At 34.2% G+C, this 24,970-nt stretch overlaps 1 protein-coding gene across 5 annotated transcripts in view; it reads right to left on the bottom strand.

The window, feature by feature from the left end:
* LOC139096789 (zwei Ig domain protein zig-8-like) overlaps positions 1 to 2,357 on the bottom strand; it is an 89,232-nt gene extending 86,875 nt beyond the window's left edge. For 2 of the 5 annotated variants that reach the window (XM_070648537.1, XM_070648541.1), the window contains exon 1: positions 1,814 to 2,351. The gene's annotated coding sequence lies outside the window, so the exon portion shown is untranslated. Of the gene's footprint in view, positions 1 to 1,813 lie in introns of all 5 variants that reach the window. The other 3 variants (XM_070648538.1, XM_070648539.1, XM_070648540.1) reach the window with 3 other exon arrangements.
* Positions 2,358 to 24,970: the final 22,613 nt, after the last annotated feature.

Here is a 24,970-nt window from a genome sequence, read left to right as displayed (position 1 = left end):
CCGCCCATTTAAAAATGAATAAATTAACCACAAAAAAAATCCAATCATGAATTTCATGAATTATTTACAGTTGATATGGAAATATCACCGCTAGAATGTCAATATGTCATTTTATAAGGTATGTTAATCTAGTATCAGAAAGCATCATTGTACCTTGATACGGCAAATTTTTTTGTTAATTTTTGTTTTGTTTGCCTTATTCATTTATTCATGGAGGGTTTTGTGACTGGCAGGGTGACTATAAACATGAGCTGATAGACATTACAAATTTAAATTATTTAGGGCTTTTACCCGAGCAACACAAGTGGAAGAGGCTTCGCCACGGAGCTTTTGAGGCTTCGCTAAATTTCTTTTATTGGCATTACAATCAAATGCTTCAAAATTTAGGCGGCTTCCATTTGGTCCTTCTTCATTTGTGTCGCTCGGGTTTGTATACAAATACCAATCAATTTATACAGCAAAGCCTAAATATTTGTATAAATGCCAAACATTTTTTGAAGTAAAACTAGTTTGGTAATTACGAAAAATCAATAAATAATAAATTTCAGTATTTACACATCTATGGCTCTCAAAATATCAACAATCCCTAATTATTTTGTCAATTTAAAGTTACATACATGTGTACATTTTAATGCCGGCATTGAAATTCCTATTAAACATGTTAATTATTCCTTCAAACTAGGGTTTGTTCAAAATTGCAGATTTATGCATCTACATAAAATGCAGGAAATTCAGGCCTGCAGGGTTCAATTCTACTGCAATCCCACTTCATTTAAATTACCTTAAAAGCCTCACTTCCTTAAAATCTCAAGTCAATTCCGATATCCTTTAATTTCCCAAACATTTTCTTTATTTTTTCAAATTTCTTTATATTTCACCATTTTCCCATCAAATCTTCATAGCCTCCCTTCATATTCTTATCATACCCAACAGACCATACTACCTTGTACATCCAACAACGTGCTCAAATGCTCATCATTTCGGCAAACACATTCCGAATGAATAACAAACATAAATTCAGGAATTAATTATACATTGTTGTGTAAATCACAAGTCATAAGTTTTGCATACCCAAGGTAACGAATTAAATTTACATTTCAATATGAGTGGCATATAAATTTTCAGGCATTTCATGCTAAGCTTTTCACATTTTGAAGAATAAATATAATGAACGCTAGCGAGCGAGTAAAAAACTTTTTTTTTTGCTCATTTAACCATTAATTTTTAATCAAGTTGAAAAGTAATTGCGACCACCAACAGACACAGTTGGTTGAAGCAGCAAAAAAAATGTCTCGATCGACACGATGTGGTTGTAGTCAGAGAATGGAATAACCCATTCGTCGAAGCTTGCCCGTGAGCAAACTGTGATGTGAAAATTCAATTTTAGATTCTTATCACAAAATCCGGAATGGAATGGGTGAGAAAAAAATACAGAAATGTTCCTCAGATACGACGATGGCTGGTCGCTGCGGTTTGCAAAAAAAAAGAGAAATCATTTAATAGCACTTGACATTTTTCTATCCCCCTTTTTTTTGTGTGTGTTCGCTTGTCTAGAGCGATACCGTACTGCAATGTCTTAAAAATTATTCACACAGTATGACATTAAGAATTCCAATGTGTTTCCTCAGTTATCTTGTTCTTTTACAATTTCATTCTCAAATCATCATCAATCAAATAACAATTTTAGCACTTCCTTTTCACATTTGTAGTTTTCTCATAAATAATTCATCCATCTAATGTGATTTGACTGATTAGATTTTATTGGGATTGACATTAAGGGAAATTAATGAATTTTTATTTCACATTTACTCACGTTTAATAAAATTTTTAATTTTATATTTTTTTTATTCCTATGCGTCTTCTAGGTATTTATTTTATATATTCACAAAAATTTTTGAAATTATTCAATTGTACTTTAAAGAATTTCTCTTCTAACAAAATCAATACAATTTTTCATTTGATATTTTTTTTCTTCTTTTCTACTTTTCTTATTAATCGATTCTGCTTTTTGCTACTTTTTATCCAATCGACACTTTGATTATTATCATCATCATCACATTTCACTCACATAATTCTTCTATTTTTCCTTTGGGAAATGCTGAAAGGATTATAAAAATTTTTATACTTTTTTCTCTTTTCTCTTTTCTTAAAGCACAAAAAATTATTATTTATCACTTTTAAATATTCACAAAATTGAGAATTTTTGATTTAATACACATGAAAAATTATCACAACAATTTAATTACTTCAATTTGTTGTCTTAATCTCACAATAAATTTCCAAAATAATTTTTTTTAATTCACTTCACTATTTTTGTGTCACACGGCATGCATAAAATCCGTTTTACCCGCATCGAGTGTCACTAGTAAACTGATTCAAGCGGTTCCTTATGAAAAACATAAAAAGTTTTGCGATATTCCATTTCTGCGCAGAATGTAACATTTTCGTCCCGTGCGCATCCATGAGTTTCCAGTTAATGGAACAAAAAACTATTGAAGATCTTCCAAATATGAAAAGTTTTCACTTCCATTCGGTTCCAATTCTCTCACAAATTTTCTCTTTTAACGAAAGATTTTAACGAAAAGGACTGAGAAGAGCTTTCATGCTCGATAGTTGATTTTTTGAGTCGTAAAAAAATCTTTAAATCAAATTTTTTTTTTGTTAGGCAGCACACAAAAAAATAATGGAAAGTAAAAATTTTTTTTTCATATAATCACGCAAATAAGCGGTGGAAATTCTACAGGCAACAAAAAAAAAATATTTATTGGCAGCAGCACAACAATGTCATGAACCATAAACATTGCTTCTCTTCCTCCCTTTTTGCCTTGTTTTTCGTCAGCCAAAAATGTTGTTTTTATAAAGCTGCTTGGAATGATTATATACAATTTTTTTTGCTTCCTATTTCTTCTCGATATGACTTCCATTCATCCTTTACACTCGCTTCGTTATTATTATTATTATTGTGGAGAATTATTACATCAATTTTTCTTCTTTTTTCTATAGCTCCGCACTATTTCTCATGTGTTGATGTTGTTTTGCCTTTTATGAGTTTTTGACAGTTCTGAGGTCATTTGTGCGTGTGAATAAATACAGAATGGAATTTCCTTTATAGCAAAATTCTTTTAGTTAATAATCATAAAAAAGTTTGTGGTTTTATACTGGATAATTTCACAGTAATTTGACCTTTGGAATGAGCAATTATAAATTTTCTTAACGAGAAATCAATAGATGTACAGAAAAAAGTTTTTCAATTGTTTTGCTCTAGTTTAATGGAGCTTGAAAAAATCAATGAATTAATTACCTAGTTAAATTTGAATTTTTATGATTTAATTTTAAATTAGAGGTTAAAAAATTGAACACAAAAAAATGCAATTAAGTCATTAACGTAGTGATGAAGCCTTTTATTTCTCACGACACATCTTACAAGTAAGCCTCGACTGGAACCACACACGGGGTATTTTTGAAACTAATGTGCTGCAACACACAGATTGTCCACCAATGCATTAACTTATTAAATTCCAGAGCTCGAAATAGACTCAAATTTAATATGGAATCGAGTCGATTTATTTTTGCAAAATCCAAGTCGACTTCGAAATCTGATTAATGCTGCTTTTAGAAGTAGAAGATTGATTGACGTCTTAAATATCACCAAACACTGTGACTATTTACATGATTGTTTTACAAAGGTGATTATAAAGGCTTCCGTGCCAAGTCTTTCAAGTCTTGGTGTCATGATTCATCGATACCGAGACTTCGAAGACTTCCTTGCTGATTATGACTTCGTCTTGGCCTCAGTGTCGGCCTCAGTTTCTGCCTCGGCTTCGGTCGCAGCTTCGGTTTCGATCTCAGTATCGAAAATTTGTCGAAATCGAAATTTCAGGATACTCTAAAAAGGTAATTATTCTCAAATGCTGATTATCCTTTTCATTTCACATTTCATGTGACTTTTAACTTGCAAAAGTATTTTTGTCACATTTGGAAAATGTATTTATTCAAAGATATTTATTTAAAGCTTTGATGTAACGGTCGTTTACATTCATATTAGGAAACGTTTGAAATTTATGTAATGCTAAAAATAGAGTTATTTTAGACCCCCTTCCCCTAGTATAACGCTTTATAACAATATCAGGATCCAAATTTTGTACTCGGTGACAAAATTTTAAAACCTCATGCCCCCTAAAAGCAACGAAACTTTTGAACGTTCCCTTACATAACGCTAAGAAGGAGAGTGTATTTGCCTCTGTAAATTACTTAAATTACCATAAATCTTGATATAAATATTGTTAGAGTAAGAAACTTCTCAGGAACTAAAATTACATTTTTGACATTAAGTTTCACCCAAACCTGTTAAAACATTGCATTTATTTTAGTTTGAAAACATATCCAACACCTACATAAGTTTAAAATCTAGTTCACTAATTCAAAAGTTTTCCTTTTTCCATACCTTTCAAAAACATATCACAACATGTTATCACATAAAATCTCTCCACTTGTGGGGATATGAATAGGATATGTTAAATGATACAAAATAAATATTCTCCATAAATGAATGATGAAGAAGAAAGGAAGTATACAGAAGTAGAGAATTGATTGATAACATGAAAATTGAAATGTTTTTTTTCTTTTCCTTTTCACATCTGACATAAATGTGTGTGCATCTATCCTCTTTGTCATATTCCTTTTCAGATTCTCGAGTGCGATAAACATATGAATAGGTTAATAGGTAAATAGATTGACATTGCGGCTGTTATGTAGACTTAGAAAGATTGAAAATAATTCATGAGCTCATCTTTAAAAACTTTTTTTTATTTCTTTCTTTTTCTTTATGTTTGCTTCCATTCCTTTCTTCATATAAATAATCCTATTAAAAATTTATGATCCATCTATCCAATGCATGCACTGTAACGTGATATGGCAAAAGCTTTCTGTCCAAATGTGTTTGTGTGTGTATGTATCTGTCTCATCGTTCTCGTAATGAAAAAAAAAGAGAAATAAGATGGATGGCATGTGATGATACGAAAAGATTTATGAATAAAAAGAAGAGTGACAGTTTCAGTAAACTTTTTGTCAAAATAAATTAATCGAAAATTTTCGGAGAAATTCAGTGCCCATAGGTATATTTTTTGTGCAATCATCTTGTATTAAGCTTGAATAGCACAAAACGGTTAATCGATCCAAATTCTGTTGCTAAGCCGGAGGGACTCTAACATGGTGCTGGCAATTCCTTCATATTGTTCAAGCAAAAATCCAATTTCTGCTTGATCTCGTAGATTAAGCAGTTAGTGTGTATCAACGTTTCAAAGTCATCAAAGTGCACAAAGTTGATAAAACCTTCAATTTTCTAGAATTATTTAGAAATTCGGTGCCGAATTCAGTTTAAATCCGATGCGAGATTAAGCAGGTGACACAATCCTCTCTCAGATGTCGCCTATAACTGGATCTATCGTCGGCTTCCGCCTGCCAATGCTGTCTCTATCGACAATTTCCTTCCAGGAGTTTTTCGGTCTGCCTACAGCTCTCTTACCATCCACACAGTCTGACTTAAAGACATTATTTAGTGTAGCTTCAACACGTCTTCTAATAACATGTCCAGCCCATCAGAGCCTGTTTACTTTGACTCTTCTTTTATAATTACATGGACAACATTGATATATTCCTTGAAATCATCCAATCATCGACTTATGGTTATGAGGACATTCACAATCAATTCCACTCATGTATCTTTGTATGCAAAATAAATTTCCAAAAATTCAAATCTAAATTCTTTATTGAATAATGTATGCCAGTATGCTTTTTATTGACCTTAATTTCATTTGTTGTGAAAAGTAAAAAAAGCTCACGTGTACCGATAACCAATGAAAATTAAGCAGTCTATTGAATATTCATAACCAATTTAAATGATTACTATTACCACGTATAATGACATATAATGATTGTAATGAATGCTAAGGGCGTAAAAATTTAAATTGTAAAAAAAATTGTTTGATTTTTTAATGGTGAATGCAAGCAAAATTGATGTCAATCCTGGGCAGGGATGGATTTAGCAGAAAGGGGGATATGGTGTGTCAAGTCCTACTTTTTGGAAAAACTCTTCAATTTGCTAGTCAAAAGCTTTTCTACATACGCGATACATGCAATTAAAAATTCAACAACCGCCCCTACCCCCTCATCCCTTCCACGACACTGTCACCAAACATGGAAAGAGCAAGGAAAACGAATTAAAAGATATTTTTAAGTCTTCCATAATTTTTTGCATCTCGTCAACATATTCTCTTTTTATTCATCTCCATTTGATGACATATTCCAAAGCCAATTTAAAAGTAAACAAGTAAATTCTTTTTACTTAAATTGAATAAAGCATAAAAGTTTGTAAAAACAACGAAAGTGCATCGCAGACATAATTTTTTTCGTTTGAAAAACAATTTCAGCATATGCAAGTGTCGTAAATAAATGAATAAGAAGATGAAAAAATATAAAAAAAAAATTCAATTGAAGAAAAATTTTTTTACTTCCTTTCTATTTAATTTGTGAAAAATGTACGAAATATGGAGAAAAAAAAGAGAGGATGAAGCACTGATGCATCATGCAGAAAATTTTCATATTTTTCCCGTTTTACGATATATATGCTGTATGATATGATCCATATCCATTCTTCTTTTGCTTCCATATGGCAAGTAAATGAATGAATGAAATAAATGAATGCAGCATGAGCATAAAAGGAAGGGAAGAAGATGCTTAAAAAAAATTTTAAGCATAAAAAAAAATTTTCTGCTGAAGATCGCAAATATGGTTTTATATTATTCACATAAATAAAACTTCTTTCTCCCCTCCTGTTATCTACAGACATCACATTCTCTCATTTGATTTCAATTCAAGTTTTATTTTATTGCAGTTGTAGAATAGAAATGAAAATGAAAAGTTAAAAAATGCAAAAAAATGTGAAAAAGACGAAATAGAAGAAGGAGTCTTGATGATGATGAGTGTTGTGTAGCGTATTATTTGCCTTCACTCACTTGCTCGTCTTTTTAATTCATATTTTACATCTTTGTTCTCACTCTGGCTGTCTGAATGTTTGTCTATTTCTGTGTTACACAACCTTGGTGATAAGCTTCATTTGAGACCAGACACAACCTTGGTTATAAGCTTTATTCGAGACTAGACACAACCTTGTGGATAAGCCTCATTTGGGACCGGATTCAACCTTGGTGATAACCCTTAATCGAGGCCGAACATGGTATACGGTTCATGGTATTTTCAAAAAATGTCGGTGGCATACCTGTATGCTGCGGCACATAGTTTGAACAACACTTGTCTAATGGATTTATTTGAATAATTTGAACAATTCAGTTTAAGTGATTTTTCATCAGATAAGACTAGTTTGACTCAAAATTGTTCGATGGCGGAATGTTTTAGTACTGTGGTACCTAATTATTGCAATACTTACCTAATAATTATGGGCTCCAGCAAGAGAAATTTCTTCATGTGTCCATTTTCGAATCAAATGTCTGACAGTCTTACTTTGTAGACTACAGACAGTAACGACAGGAATGATTCTGAATCATCAAACTGTAGGTCCACTGATTGCAGAGGTCTGGCACGTCCTCTCTTACTGCAAAATTACTTGTAACGAATCGTCTTAGTGTAGCTTTAGATCTCAATAATCTGAATAGGTAACAAAACTTTTCAAGATGATCTGAACATAAAAAGCGCCTTATGTTCAAAAATTGTCAATACTCAATTTCATTTGAATTCTTTTAACCACTTTTCTTCAATATTTCTACACCAACTTCAATAATTTCTTATTCTCAACTTCATCTTCTTATTCAGAATAATTTTAAAATTCAAACTCATTGTTATGTACGAGAAAAATTCTCAACTTGAAATCGTTGAGAAGTAGGTAACTTGTGTTTACATTTATTTCAAATGATATTCATGAATTTATTGTATTTATGCATTTCTGATGAATGCTAAAGAAAACTTTTTGCTAAGCATGCATTAAAAAAACGACAATTTAAGGTAATCAGCTTAAAGCTTCTTTTGATTGCAGCTGCCAGGTCGATTAGGGTGAGAAATTTAATTCCAATGGAAATGAGAATTCAAAAAGGATGAAAAGAAAGTCGTTTCGGTTGAAGATTATGTTCTTTCCATTATGATAAGCTTGTTAAATTTCATTATGATAAGTTTGGGTTTTAAGGATTTTTTAAAATTTCGCGTTAGATTTGCTTCGTCCTATGGTGAGTAGGGTGATCAAATATTTCACAGAGAAGATGGTGTCGTGAATCACAAATTTTAGAAATCTTGGCTAGAATAGCCAAAACATGGAGGGGAGGGGGGTTTTAAAATATGGTTGACCGACTCTCAAATCACTACGCCTCCACTGCATTTGACCTGTACTCTAACCTTATACTATTTTATTAAACATCACCCTTTTCCAGAGATCGAAGTCGACTTGAATTTCAAATGAAGTCGAGTCGACTTTTCCATTAAAAAACCGAATCGACTGCTAGTTCTGTCAATTTTCATCACCCTATAGGAATCTACGTAGCTATAAAAACTAGTATTTTTGACACCGCAGCACGGATATCTTTTTGAATGAACAAGATTTAAGTTCATACCCAACATCTACTGTACAGACTACCACAAAAACTCTATTCCTTCAAATTACGAATCAAACTGACATTAAACAGACACCTTCATGTAATCCACTTTTTGATTTAAATCAAGTCAATCACACAAAATCCATTGCTAGATACACAAGCCCACTAAAATTATATTGACCACAAAATTTTATTTATTTTTTTATTAATGGAATAATCGCCTGTATTGCGTTCAAGCTTTAAAGATTAACACAGAATTACGTGAAAGCTTTTTACCAGGAGGCAAAAGTAGAGAGTGCTAAAAAATAAACTCGAAAAGCATATTTTATTATTCACACAACTGCCCACAATTCGCATTTAAAATGCTGTTGGTGTAACTGTCCGATAAAAGAACTATAAATCAATATAGAGTAACACATACACACCGCATTTAGTTTATGGATAAAGCATATTTAAATATAGATTGAGGTAATTGAAAATTCAAGATTGAATTTGCATTTTGCATCCCCATTCGCTCGCCATCGTTGTTCGCCCTTGAGATTTATACCCCCGATGTAATATCAGAATATAAAATTGAATTTTTTTCTTGCTTCTTTCAATTTTTTATGCGAATAAACACAAAAGACGTGGGCGAAAAAAGGTTAATAAACTTTCATTTAATAAGAAATTGATGAGAAACTTTAGTGCAATTTCAATTGAAAATTCAGCTATTTAAAGATTTTTGTTTGCTTTTGAAATTCCCACAATAATTCCTTTCAATGCTTGAAAATTCCCAAAGAAAATTGTATTCAACTCCTGCGCTTTTCCTCTCAATAAATGTCAAGTTTACAAAATTGACATATAAAATGTTTGTTTTTCTTTTCACCAATTTGATTAAATTTTTTATTGCTGCATCGCACGATGCACATGAACGTTGATCAATTTTATATGTATGTATATCGATGTACATGTACTTAAATTTCTTTTAGCGATTTTTATTTTTTTTAAATAAATATTTCATGATTGTAAAAAGTCAAATTGATTGTTGATCATTTAAATGAAGTCAAATAAAGTTTTGTTGATTAAATGAAAAATAAATGAATGGATATTTGGAATAGTTTTTAACACGATTAGGAATGGAGAATTTATTTTAAAAATAGGAACTTGATTTTATTTGAAGCTTACTTTACAAATTACCAATATTTATTCCAAATTAGAACTCTGATTTTTAAAATAGGAATTTTCAAGGAAATTGATTTTTAGGTAACTTAAATTATAAGCTCCTAATGAGGGACAAGTAACACAGTATGGGATTTTTATTAGTTTTGAAAAATGTCTGAACAGACAAAAAGACCGCTTTTAGGTACCGTAGTGTTCTTTCTGTACTATGAAAGCCACAGAACCACTCTTTGCCTATTTGGGATAGTGAGTCCAGATAGATCGGTGGAAGAATGGTTTCTTACTTCAGTACCTAATTATTAGGATACCGACCAAGCGGTCATAGAATTGAGAAACTTTTTCATCTGTCCTTTTTCTAATCATTTGAAGTCAGAACGTGGCTCAAAACCTCCTTTTGCAGAACAAAGACAATAAGCTGATAAAAGCGTCATCACCGGATTGGTTTTGAACCCAAACTGTAGGTGTTCTGAGAGCAGTGGTCCGACAAACTCTCACTCGTTAAACAACGAGTCAGCCGAGAAACGCCCTAGCGCAACTCTAGTTCTTAATGATCTGAAAATTGGTACTTTTTCAAATCTAGAATGAAAATAGAGACGTTGCTTGAAAAGCGGAATGACAGGAAGGCGGAAAGAATAATGAACAAAATTATATTATTAATATGCGAAATTTCGAATTTAGAATTTGTTTTGCTTACATAATTTTGATAAGCTTTAAGTTTTTTTAATCCCCACTTACTCACTTTTCTCTGAAACTTTTCAATACAGAAATTTGTATTCCATATCAATTTGTAATACAATCTCCATAGAAACCTCACTTGATGAAGTATTTAAGTGTAGTTATTCCAGAAAAGATTAAAATCAAAAATTTTTCTGGATACATAACAACTCAAAAAGCACTTAAAGTTGAATTAAACTAAACCTCTTATCTAATTTTTCCGAAAAATTCAATTCATAATTTTTTATAAGCTGCTTAATTTTAATGTATAATGAAACAAAAACTCTCCCATTTATGTTAAAATGAATCAATAAAACACAAACATAGCGAAATTCATTGAAAAGTCGTCAAAGAGGCTTAATTGAGGTACATACACTTTTCATACGAAAAATTATTTCACAAATATTCATTATTCCCCCAAAAATTATAGCACGTTTTATAATATTTATCAGTTCACAACTGTGACAAGTTGTTGGAACAAGGTTAAAACATTCTCGAATATCAAACGAAAAATAATTTGCAAAAAATATTTTATTTCAGTGCCGAAAATTGATGCCAAAATAAAAAATCATCAAACGGAACTTTGAATTCACCTTTTTTTTCTCTCAAAAAATATATGTATGAACATTGACTTTTGGCCATTCCGATTGATTTCGATTGAATTGCAATGAGAGAGGAACAAAATCATTATACATTCATGCACGTACACGTTTCGCGTCAATTTTTTGATCCTCAAATGACATTTTTATAATTAAATAAAAGCGAATGAGGCAGGAACTCTTTTTTTTTTTGATGCTGAACTTTATTTCAGTGTATTTTATATATAAACATATTTATAGCTGAAAATGACATAATGAAATTTCCGTGTAAAACAAAACTCTACTGTACTTCGTACGTCGGAATTAATAACGAGCTTTTGCTGTTTCATCATTTAATATTATACAAAAGCAATAACAAACTGGAAAAAATAATTTAATGTATTTCACGAAATTATTTTCATCGTATGATGAGTAAACTGTATAAATGAGTGAGACGTGGATACACGATGTATTTTTCTCTTCTCATTTTTTTTTTTGAATCATCATCAAGCCTTAAATGAAGGCTGGTAAAGATATTTACCATTCTCATTCTGCTCGTTGCAAGCTCGTTGTCATTATTTATAGATTTTTTCAAAAAGATTATATTTTTTTATTATTATTGAATTATGTCACAATCAGTTAAAGTTGATTTATTGTCGCAATATTTTGATGACTGAGGTTTTTTTTTTCATTGACGTCGATTTTAAAGGCTTTAAAATGGATGATGATTTTCTGACAATTTTTTTTATCCTTTAAAGGGATGTTTTACAAGCGTTTTTCTCGATCATGTCACAACAGCTGCAAATTTTGCAATTTAAAGTCAATTTTAATTGTTTATGGAGCCGAAATTCAACTGAAACAAACAGAACAAATCGATTAATCGATAAAAGATCCGGCCCAGGCAGGCATTATTTCGCCTTTCTTTTTAAATTTGACTCAATCCCAGAGTCACTCCGGGCACTTACTTGCTTTGAATTAAACACCATGCCAGAGTTAACCCGGTCTCCAACTTGTTTTAATTTCGACACCAATACAAAGTCACACCGTCTCTGACTTGTTATATCCGGCATCATCCGAGAGTCAAGCCGGATTGTGAATTGTTTCAAGTTATGTACCATGCCAAAGTCACGCCGGTATCTAAATTGTTTTAAGTCCTGAACCATGCCAGAGTCACGTCGGTCTCTACATTGTTTTGAATCCTGCATCGTGCCAGAGTTAAGCCGGTCTCTGATTTTTTAAGTCCTGCACTATGCTAGAGTCATGCCAGTCGCTGAATTGTTTTAAGTCCTGCACCATACCAAATTCTCGCCGGTTTACTGCCGAATTGTCATGTATTTCAAAAGGTTTAAAGCTGAAATTAGTTCAGTTCCTCCAAAATTCCAAAAACAGTTTGACAACCATGGTTTAAAGGACTTAAACAGACCGTGAAAACAACACTTTCGATAAAGCAGTAGAAGGTATTTAATTTTAGTGACCTCGCGAATTATCATGACAAAATTTATATTTTTTCTATAATTATGTAAAATTATTACATTGATGATGATTAAACACCCAAAAAAAAGCGTCATTTAAAGCTTTAATTAATCTCAACAACTCACGCAACGTACCACCATATTTCGTATAATTAAATAAACCTGAATGTACTTATTATTGAGTGAATGTTTCATTTTATTGTTCTTTCATGCAAAATAAAGCTCAACACTGAAAAATAAAAAAAAAATAATATAAATCTTTTTGTTGAGAGCTCTCCCATTCTTGTTGAACTGAGAAGAATATTCTATGCAGCATGTGATCTGATAATTAAATGCTCGTTATAATATGTACATACGTTCATATAATAAAAAAAAATCTGATATATATTAAAATCATACATTATAAAAAATTTATGCATATTAAGCAAGCATCGTTGAATAATTCTTATGTTACCCAAGTCACTTGACGATGTTGCTGATTTCCTTCTTTTTCTTCCATTCGCTTATTTTAAAATTGAATAATTTTTACTCGACTCATTTCAAAGCGATTTTAAAATAAGCAAAAGAGATTTTGATACAATACATATTTGAAATTGAATGAAAAATTATAAAGAGAATAAGGAAGAAGGTTCATGTTATGCATCACTGAATATATAATATTAGAAATCAGAGCAATTTCATTCTGTTTTCCTCTTTCCATCTCTCTCTTCATTCTAAATTAAAATTTTAAATTGAAAAAATGTTTTGCAATATATGGCTTTACTGATGCGCTATACAATACATGCTAATTTGTGTCTATATGTGTATTTTATGTAGCTATGACTACCAAGTCATGGCAACTGATAGTAAAATGCTTGAAAGCTCTTCAAACTTAGACTTGAATTATAAAAAGTAATAATTTCTGCATGAATTTCTCTTTTTCACTTTTCAACCGACGCTCTTGTGCCGCTGCTCTGATTGTACCTCTTTATTACGCCACTGACAACTACCCTTAAATGTGCACATATGAAAAAACAATTTCAAACTTTTTTTTTTTGCTCCACAAAATTGCCACACCATGACAAGCAAATATGCCAACAGACATACACAAAAAATATATTTTGTTTTTAGAAAATAGAGTACTTTTTTTTCGGTGAGGCATTGTTGAGAGTGCAAAAGGGGCACATTAAATTATTTCCCACTTTTCAACATTTCATGATAAAATTTGTGGATAAGAATGGCAACATTTAGCATATCTAAAATATCTAAGTTTAATCCATTGCATTCTACCGCTATCAAATCTATTTCATGAATGAGCGGAAAATTAAGTTAGGAAATTATAGTGTCGCTGATTTGTCTGCGAAGCTGGAGATGTAGTAAAAAGTTTTAAATCTAATTAGATAGCAGACGTATCGTTAAGTTATGGTATGATAAGGGAAATTCTGGATGTTATGTACTTTATTAGCTGATCATTTTAAAGTCACCCTCTTTTCACCGCTCAAGCATTAACTGCATGGCTCAAAATTGACTTGAATTTGGAGTCTCGAGACGGCTTGTTCACACATATCTGAGTTGAGTTTGAACTCTAATATTTACAACCTAATCCGAATAGCACAATTAATCGGTTAATCGATCCAAAATCCAGGATTCCTCAATGAATACGCTTATCTAGGTGAGTATAATTATTGTCTAACATGGCGTAGGACGGTAATGAAGGAATGCCAGTTAGATGTCCAAACTGAGTGTTTGTAGAAGCTTTGTGATACAACCAGCAACAGAGTAAGATGGAACCTTTTGTAGCAACCTAGGCACTAAATCGGAGAATGGTTCCAGTAAGAAAGTAAGTAATTATTGTCTGTTAGGTTAAGTAGGCGTGACTCTGACAGGGTGTCAGATTTAAGCCTAATTCACCATCAAGTCTGAGTCCCAACTTGAGACACTCTTCCGGGTTTTGGATCGAATAACCGATTTGCGCTACTCGGAAAATCTAAAAAAATTGGTCAGATTCATTCTCACAAATGCGCTTAATAATCAATCAAATCAAATTTCCACCCTCAACCTCGAGTGTTGCAGTTGCAGCTTTCTGTCTAAATTATATGCATTAAATGCTTCGATTGTGGAATCTACGGCAAAATAATATTAAAATGAGCTAAAATGCTCTTTCTTTTTTATTTCATTTAATTCTCATATTGCACATTTCCTCCCGAAAAAAATCCTCATGAAAGAAGCAAGGATAGAAAAAAGAATTAAATTATTTCAATGCAGTTGCATGCAAAATTTTTTCAAACAAAAGAAAGAACTAAGCGAAACGGGGTGAGAAAGATTTAATTTTAATTTCATTTCTAGGAATGAACATATGTACTCACTCATCGACATGTAGCAAGTTCATCTTGTTAGAATGAAATGAATACGTTAAAGGTGAAAAGCGGCAATAGCAACAGCAGGCAATAACGTATGTATGGAGTATATAGAGAAAAATCAACTTTTTTGTTAAATTTAGACGAGAATTTATGTTCATAATGCTGAATCAAATGTATACTTTATAGATTTAATGAATTGAATTCTCGATACTCTTAATTCTCAAATGCTGTGTGAGAATCATACAATGGATTGAGGGTTAGCATAACTTTTAGGCGTTGGAGTTGAAAAGTTTTTCATAATGCTTGGAAAAACTTTTCTTCATGTGCAATATTGTTGAAATTTTCATGTTTTCTTTCGTAAAATTGCATAATTAATGACTGAAATTTCAGATTTAATTAACCTTGAACAATGTTCAAATTTATTGGAAATTGAATATGCTTAATGAATGAAAAATTTAGTTTCGAGATTAGAGATAAAAGTTTGAATCTACAACTATATTCTACAAAAACTAGTTTTTCAAGTTTTCTCAATATATAAAATTAGTTTTTAGAGAATTTTGCATATGTTCAAAAATTTCATTGATTAATAATTACTAAATGGCATTAAATACTTAAAATCTATTACACTCCATAGACTAATGATTCTAAAATTCCACATCAATGCTATTAAAACTTCAAAGCGTATTGTTTCAAAATGCCATTTTCAAGTCCCTTGTATGAAACACTAATCAGTAACGTTATGAGAAGCAAAAGCATTCAAGCGTACTAAGAGGTTTACAGTGTAGGCCAGTGGTGGACAACATGAGTGTCACGGAACAACATGTAACGGTTTGTCGCAAAGATTCCGATCCAGCCGTAGTTTTTTCGGGAAGACTTGTCATTTTTCCTTCAAATTGGACAATTCATTTAACAAGTCAGCAAGACATCAATAAAGAGATACAGGAGAGAAAGTACAAATGGATAGGACATACATTTCGAAAGAAGAATGCCAGAGACAATATCATTCCTGGGACAGATACACAAGTTTGTTACACCATTCTTGGTTAGAATCCGCAATGACAATGGTTTTCAGGAGCTCCAACAGCTACTTGACACAGAGCAGCATGAAGAAATGACAGTTGAAAATGCCGTCAGAGCATTTTGGACAAACTAGTTGACAGCAGTTGTTGTAAACTACGCTCCACATAGGAACATAGTTACAGCAAATAAAACATCTGTAAACTATCTTTGCTTCAGCCTGTTTCTTCCCAAAATGTGACCAGACCACAAAATATCAACACTGTAAGTTGGAAAAATTAGACTCTCGCTCTAATTGATCTTTAATATTTCAGTCATTCGTGAAGGTATTTGGAGCAAAATACCATATACATATATACACTTGCAATATTGTTATTAATGTTCTACAGTAGAAAAAGCTTTCCACTTTAGTCCTATATATGAAAAGGAATTCAACAATATTGTAGAAATCTCACAAATGTATTATATATATAATCAAACAGCAGCAGCACAGAGCGTATCGTGATAATAACATTTGCATGCGAATTATAAATACACACCATGAATGAAATTAGGTTCTCGCTGGAAATTTCGTTTCCGTGTACGCAGTTTGAAATCGACGTCGACATATAATTTCATTCTCATAAATGCTATAAGTATTGTATAGGACGAAATAAACCGCAGAGGAATTTTTTTCTCATTTTCTTTTAAGCTTTTATAAGCATGAAATTATGCATTGGAAATCAAAATTCAGAAATCCGGTTTAAATTAAATTATTAATAATTGATCTGGTGCTAATGTTCCTCTATTTTCGACTAATTTTGCGTAATTTAGTTCTTATCATTTAACAATATTATAACAGGAAAAGAGCATGCTTTTATGGTACAGAAAGGCCAATTACTTACTTACTTCGCTGGCCATACAGATCGATTTTGATTCAAAGCCTTCCTCAATGACGTCTAAAGCTGGCTCTATCGATGGCTTCCGTCTGCCAATCATCTATACCAAATGAAATACTGTCCTATCGACAGCTTCCTTCTTTTAAGAGTCAAGTAAATTGAGAGCAATGCTTGCGAGCATGCTCATCTGGTATATTTAGGGTGAACAAACTTTAGAGAATATTCAGCGCCATTCAGGGATTTTCCATTTGTGTCGCTCGGGATTGCAGTATAGAAATTATTGTATAATATAGTTAAATATAATATGTCCACAAATGAAATTTAATTATCAAACCAACAAAGCAAAGCTCAGAATTCATTCAACTATGAACAGAAAAGATATCACTTTCATTTTTATAAGAATGACTTTCAGTTCATTTCACTCAATTCAATGTAATTTCAAAAACAAACCGTTGAAATGTTCTAGAGAAAAAAAGGTCTAATTAAACAATGGGTGCATGAATCGTAAAGAATGAAGGTCTTTAAGGAGAAAATTTACATAAATATACTTCTTACTGCTTGCTTTTATAACACTCAAAAATCATATTTTTAAAAGAAATATAAGGAAAAACCCTTAAAAGGAGAAAGGAAAAAAGTCTTAATTGTTGTTACAAGAAAAAAATATTTTTATGGTGCAATGAAGAAGGAAAAATAAACGAACAAGGGAGATAGGAAAAGTGAAAGGCTTGCAAATTTCCTTTTTTGTTTTGTGAGCATAACCCTTTAAACAAAAACAAAATAATGTAAATTGAATTCAATTGAATGAGCTTCAAGCTTTGTTTTTTGTAGAAGCATCATTAAGACAATTGGTGAAATTATTTTTACAGCTAGCATGTGGCTTTAAGGAAATGTCAATGTTTGAGGATTTAAAGTAAATTTTTGGAACGTTAATCAGGTGTGACGAGATGGTAACAAAATGAAGGTATACCACTTATCAGATGCTTATTTACGAGGAAAAGATTAAAAGATTATTAAAACTCCTCGCCTTGAGGGTGGAAGCTCCTCAAACAAGCTATATATACTAACTTACTTACTGGAACCATGCTCCGACTTGGAGCCTAGGATATAACAAAAGGGTATCCTATACCCCCTGACTCTATCACGAGCCAAGTCTCCCAACCATAAAGCAGTACCGAATTGACACATGCAATGAAGATCTTCAGTGACTTGCTTATGTTGGTAGAGTTCCAGATATTTGAGAGTTTCATAAATGTGCATCTCGCCTTCTGTATCCTTTGATCAACGTCCTCTTTTGTACCACCATCTGCTGAAATGTTACTGCCAAAATTCGTGAAATGCTCAACTCGATTGATTGAAAGGGCTATTGTTCCTCGTTGACTCGAATCTCTTCCGTCATTTTGAAGTTGATAGCATGGCCCACCTTTGCTGATTCTTATTCAAGATCAACTGTGATCCCTGGCCTCTCGCAGATGTCGCTTATAACTGGTTCTATCGTCGGCTTCCGCCTGCCAATTGTCAATACCAAATGCAATGCTGTCTCTATCGACTAGTGGAGCTTCTACAGTAGCTCTACAACCAGTTTTATTCGAAACTTTATTATGCAAAGAAGATTACAAGAAGATAAAAGGACTGCATTACAATTTTAATGAGATTGAATATGATAATTAAGCAGCTTAGAATCAAATAGAAAGACTAATTGTCTAAGGCTTTGTGTATCGCAAATAACATGTCGTCATTTAGCAGTGAGTACTAAAATACTTGTAGGTATTTATAGCATAACATTGTTTGTAAAATAAATGCTAAACCTTGTACTCTAAAAATAAAAATCTACTCTTATATCCGTACATTTTAAACCTTAAGCACATTTTAACAAAAAAAAGTATTTAGTCACTTGTTTTATTTTTGACAGCAAACGACTCGATTATTTTTGTTCACTCAATTGACATTTTATTTCCGTTCAAACATAGTCTCATCAAAAGCAAATACTTTCTGAAAAAAAGACAATAGAAAATCTGTGCAATCATTAAACATCAAATTCTCATTTCATTTTTATCATCAAACTGTAGAGGAAAAAAAAAAATTGAGAAAACATCATTGAATCTCTAAGTTCCGGTTTGTTCCTTCCTTCCTTATCTCCTCTTCCGAGAAGTAAGTAAAGTTCCGATTTTTTTTTCTTTCTGTTCATCATCATTATTACGTTGTCAATTTCTCATTTTTCGCATTGTTTCCTTCTTTCCGTTTTTACCTCACATCAAGCAAACCTACTTCATTACTATGCGACCATAAATGATTGTCATTCAGTACAAATAGATGGAAACAGTATGAGAACAAAAAAAAAGATGAAGACTTAAAAACATTTAGAGGAGAAAATTATCTTTTTATTGTCATTTTCGGCTCTATTGCTCGCTTTTTCATTCATTCAACTAAATAGAACCATTATTGGGATTGTTTGGAATTTGCGTAACAATGAAAGGGTATGAAAGGATGCCCGACCTAAAACCGATAGAAGTAGTCATTAAATAGACGTTAACTTGGTTTTAACAATTGATAATGCATGCTGGTCTTCTCAGGAATGATTTAAGTATCATCATAGCAGATGGTGACTATAGAGAAGGAGGCAGAGCAACAACATAAGGAACTAGCAGAAGTAGCCGTTTTAGCCAGGAACAGAAACCAGTTCGACCGCTTAATAAATACCCAATGATTCACAGTGGGTCAATTTAAGCCGAATATCATAGCAAATGATGCAAAATTTCGAAATTCGAATGCAATCCCCTAGCTGGCATAGAGTGTGCTCTTAAAAGCAGAGTAAGGTCAAAACAGCACTCACGAGCATGCTCAGCTAGTAAATTTGCTCAAGCTCTGTAGAGCATGCTCTGTGCTTGTTAGAGCCCAATGCTTCATAATATCCAAACAACCCCCAAAGATTGAAGAGAAAATGAATTTTTCTTTTTGCTACAGCTGTTCTAAATAGTACGCATGCAGTAGACACACAAAAAAAAATGAAATTTTTCATCATCAAATGCCACAATTTTCATGAAAAACGAAAGGGAAAAAGAAGGAAGACGAAGAAGGATGATGAAATGAAAATCTATTTGTTAAATGTGATATGATGCGAATGATTCTTTTAAATTGTAAAAAATCCTCAGATTTCAGTCTGTCAATTGAGGAAGCTTAAAGTATCGTACGCAAATTTTCCATAAGAGTAATTTTACTGCTGAAATATTCATTTTTTATAATATTTTTTTTTTATATTCACACCGTTTTCACGTGTGAATGTATTGAATTTGTTCAGATTGAAAAATCAGTTTTTTGGATTTTCCAGCAAAACTAAGCATAATGGCAAGTTTTGTTCTATCGCAAAAAGTTTGTGCCTAGAATTCCTCACCATAATCAAAAAACAGATTTGAAATTGGTTGAGGCATTGCTGAGAAAATCGAAAAATTCACTTTCTGTAAGCAAGCAAACAAACAAACAAGCAAACAAACAAACAAGTTAATCAGCAAGAAATCTCAATAACGAGACATCGTAGAGACTTCTAGTTTTTTGCAATCGATCCGTGGTGCTCTATAGAAGAGCTGATTAGTTTTTGGGCATGGCAGGAACAGCCGTTGCTTCTAAAAAAGCAAAAAACTTTCGTTTTCATACAAAATTTCAAAATCAATGTTTTCTATGATTTTTTAAAACTTTGAACATTTTTTGCAAACATTTGCCAAGCGAAGCTTGGCCTGCCCGCTGGAGCCTGATTCCTCAAACATTTGCCAAGCGAAGCTTGGCCTGCCCGCTGGAGCCTGATTCCTCAAACATTTGCCAAGCGAAGCTTGGCCTGCCCGCTGGAGCCTGATTCCTCAAACATTTGCCAAGCGAAGCTTGGCCTGCCCACTGGAGCCTGATCCCTCAAACATTTGCCAAGCGAAGCTTGGCCTGCCCGCTGGAGCCTGATTCCTCAAACATTTGCCAAGCGAAGCTTGGCCTACCCGCTGGAGCCTGATTCCTCAAACATTTGCCAAGCGAAGCTTGGCCTGCCCGCTGGAGCCTGATCCCTCAAACATTCGCCAAGCGAAGCTTGGCCTACCCGCTGGAGCCTGATTCCTCAAACATTCGCCAAGCGAAGCTTGGCCAACCCGCTGGAGCCTGATTCCTCAAACATTCGCCAAGCGAAGCTTGGCCTACCCGCTGGAGCCTGATCCCTCAAACATTCGCCAAGCGAAGCTTGGCCTACCCGCTGGAGCCTAATTCCTCAAACATTTGCCAAGCGAAGCTTGGCCTACCCGCTGGAGCCTGATTCCTCAAACATTCGCCAAGCGAAGCTTGGCCTACCCGCTGGAGCCTGATCCCTCAAACATTCGCCAAGCGAAGCTTGGCCTACCCGCTGGAGCCTGATTCCTCAAACATTCGCCAAGCGAAGCTTGGCCAACCCGCTGGAGCATGATTCCTCAAACATTCGCCAAGCGAAGCTTGGCCTACCCGCTGGAGCCTTATTCCTCAAACATTCGCCAAGCGAAGCTTGGCCTACCCGCTGGAGCCTGATTCCTCAAACATTCGCCAAGCGAAGCTTGGCCTACCCGCTGGAGCCTGATTCCTCAAACATTCGCCAAGCGAAGCTTGGCCTACCCGCTGGAGCCTTATTCCTCAAACATTCGCCAAGCGAAGCTTGGCCTACCCGCTGGAGCCTGATTCCTCAAACATTCGCCAAGCGAAGCTTGGCCTACCCGCTGGAACCTGATTCCTCAAACATTCGCCAAGCGAAGCTTGGCCTACCCGCTGGAGCCTGATCCCTCAAACATTCGCCAAGCGAAGCTTGGCCTACCCGCTGGAGCCTGATCCCTCAAACATTCGCCAAGCGAAGCTTGGCCTACCCGCTGGAACCTGATTCCTCAAACATTCGCCAAGCGAAGCTTGGCCTACCCGCTGGAGCCTGATCCCTCAAACATTCGCCAAGCGAAGCTTGGCCTACCCGCTGGAACCTGATTCCTCAAACATTCGCCAAGCGAAGATTGGCCTACCCGCTGGAGCCTGATCCCTCAAACATTCGCCAAGCGAAGCTTGGCCTACCCGCTGGAGCCTTATTCCTCAAACATTCGCCAAGCGAAGCTTGGCCTACCCGCTGGAGCCTGATCCCTCAAACATTCGCCAAGCGAAGCTTGGCCTACCCGCTGGAGCCTGATCCCTCAAACATTCGCCAAGCGAAGCTTGGCCTACCCGCTGGAGCCTGATCCCTCAAACATTCGCCAAGCGAAGCTTGGCCTACCCGCTGGAGCCTAATTCCTCAAACATTTGCCAAGCGAAGCTTGGCCTACCCGCTGGAGCCTGATTCCTCAAACATTCGCCAAGCGAAGCTTGGCCAACCCGCTGGAGCATGATTCCTCAAACATTCGCCAAGCGAAGCTTGGCCTACCCGCTGGAGCCTTATTCCTCAAACATTCGCCAAGCGAAGCTTGGCCTACCCGCTGGAGCCTAATTCCTCAAACATTTGCCAAGCGAAGCTTGGCCTACCCGCTGGAGCCTGATTCCTCAAACATTCGCCAAGCGAAGCTTGGCCTACCCGCTGGAGCCTGATCCCTCAAACATTCGCCAAGCGAAGCTTGGCCTACCCGCTGGAGCCTGATTCCTCAAACATTCGCCAAGCGAAGCTTGGCCTACCCGCTGGAGCCTGATCCCTCAAACATTCGCCAAGCGAAGCTTGGCCTACCCGCTGGAGCCTGATCCCTCAAACATTCGCCAAGCGAAGCTTGGCCTACCCGCTGGAGCCTGATCCCTCAAACATTCGCCAAGCGAAGCTTGGCCTACCCGCTGGAGCCTGATTCCTCAAACATTCGCCAAGCGAAGCTTGGCCTACCCGCGAGACTTTTTATGGAACGGTGTGAATATATCCGCATTGGGTTTCTACCCGATACACTAGTTCTTATCGCGCTTGTCACTAAAATCATTGGTGGAAAATCTCATTGGATTTTACACGTCATCGAGCTTTCACGGAAGACATTTTTCTTCTACTGCACTCATTATTGTTACTAAGTAAAGATGAAATAAAAGCTTTAATAGCATCAACATTTTTTACATTTTTTCTCATTTAACTGGGGATAATCAGGTGATGTTGTTGCTGCTTTTTTTTTACTTGCTCCAATATAAAGTCTGTTTTTAAAACATTTCATGTCATGAATAACAATAAAGTTGAGTTTTTTTGTGTTTTTATTTCTGCAGGAATTTTCATTCACTATGGTTGAACTTGAAGCATGAAAGTGTGGTTGTTAATATTACAACAATGCAGAGCTAATTTTAAATTTCTTAGAATGTGAAAAATGCTTTTGATGGAATTATTTAATTCAAGGAGTTCAAATAGGCTTCATTTGGTATTGGAAATTGTCAAAGGGAAGCCAGCCATAGGGCCAGTTTCAGGTGAAATCTGAGGGAAGCCATGGGCCACAATTACTTTATACGGCAAGCAAAGTAAGTAAAATAGACTTTTTATTTCAGTTTCTTATCCCTAAAATGCACCAAATGCAAAATTGAGGAGATTTAAGTCTAGAAAAACACTAGCAAAGTCAAGGATTTGGGCCGTTGACACTCAAACCCCCATTCCTACCCCCTGAATATACTCCTGAGAGTGTTCCTTTGAATCAGAGCTCGAGATCGACTCGAATTTTGTATTTGTAAAGCCGACTCAAAGTTCAAGCAGACTTCGAGCTCTGATGAGTATTTTCTAAACTTATTTTCAAACATATCAAATTTGTGACTCTGAGATTTGATGAACTCTTTTTTAATAGATTTAAAAGTTAGTAAATCTAAATTTACAGTAGATAATACAAAATTATTTCAAACTATGCTATTGTCAGTTTTAATTTAAATTTCACAATAAAAAGTGAACATTTCACCCAATTTCACCATTTAAATTCTCGTCTCTAAAAACTGTCTATGAATAAAAAAATAACTCGTAAACCAGACGACCAACAATTCTAAATGCTTGTGCACATTTATTTACAAATGCAAGAAGAACAAAAAAACATTTTTATGTGTTTTGTAAAATAAAATATAAAGTTAAACTAGAGAGCAGGAAAATACATGAGCTTACTGTGAGGAGTATCAAATAAATGTCAATGCAGCATGGAATGTTTTTATCTATGCAGGAATGTTTACTGAGCAAATTATTCGTGGAATTTCAAAAGAGTTGAACAAGTAAATTGAATTGCTGAATAATTGAAATTGTTTAAATTTATTAAAGCGCATTTGAAAGAATTTTTGTGAATTTTACATTAAAATTTAAAATGAATATCCTTAAAAAGAATGCATTTAAGGCACATGATGCTGAATATCAGACCTGTGACAGCCCAATTAAATAAGGTATTTACTTCAAATTTTATAGAATCTAAAAGAACGTGAGGAAGGCTCATGAAGTATAGTTGTCGATAGATATGCATAGCATTGCATTTGGTATCAGTAATATCCTAACGGAAGCCACCCACTTTAGAAGACGTCTAAGAGATGTCATAAATCGCAATTGATCTGCATGATCAGTGAAGTAAGTAAGGAAGTATAAGTACGTCTAATTAAAGATTTTAACCATTTTAAATATAAACTAATCAAAAACACGCCGGAGCATTCAAAAATTCATTGAAAAGGGTTAAACTGTGTGTATTCTTCATTCAAATACTCAATTATTTAAATCGTAACATCATCAAGAACTGAATGACAGCCTTCTTCGAAAATCATAATATTTTACCTAAGAAGCGGTTTCCATTAAAAATTTTAATTGTTTTCACAGACTCTCTTACTGAATGATTTGGCTTATAATACCTTTGTCATGGCCGTTGTCGTCAAGGATTATTCTCTTCTTGTTATTATCAGATGTACTTGAAAAATTGGCTCACAATCTTCATTTTATTTTGGACTCAAGTGAACTTGTTCTGGCTTAATTTAGCTTTGTTTTATACCCGAGCGACACAAATGATGGAGGGTTCGTCATGGAGCTTTTAAGGCTCTACTTAACCTCTTTTACCTCAAAACTGAGAATTTGGCCAGCAATAGAGTTAGATGGAAAGCATTTTGTAGCAGCCTAGGCTCTTAGTCGGATCATTCCAGTAACTAAGCTAACCTCTTTTATCCTTTAACATCAAGCTAGTGGAGTCTTAAATTCTCCGTCACGGAGATTTCTTCATTTATATCATCGGGATAACCAATCTAGATGCTTAAACAACAGCATATAATGCAGGAAAAATGAAA

The sequence above is a fragment of the Chironomus tepperi genome, unplaced genomic scaffold (genome assembly GCF_022539635.2).
Source record: "Chironomus tepperi strain 1889 unplaced genomic scaffold, CSIRO-AGI_Ctep_v1 contig_406, whole genome shotgun sequence".
Taxonomy (NCBI): domain Eukaryota; kingdom Metazoa; phylum Arthropoda; class Insecta; order Diptera; family Chironomidae; genus Chironomus; species Chironomus tepperi.
This window is presented reverse-complemented; position numbering and strand designations above follow the sequence as displayed.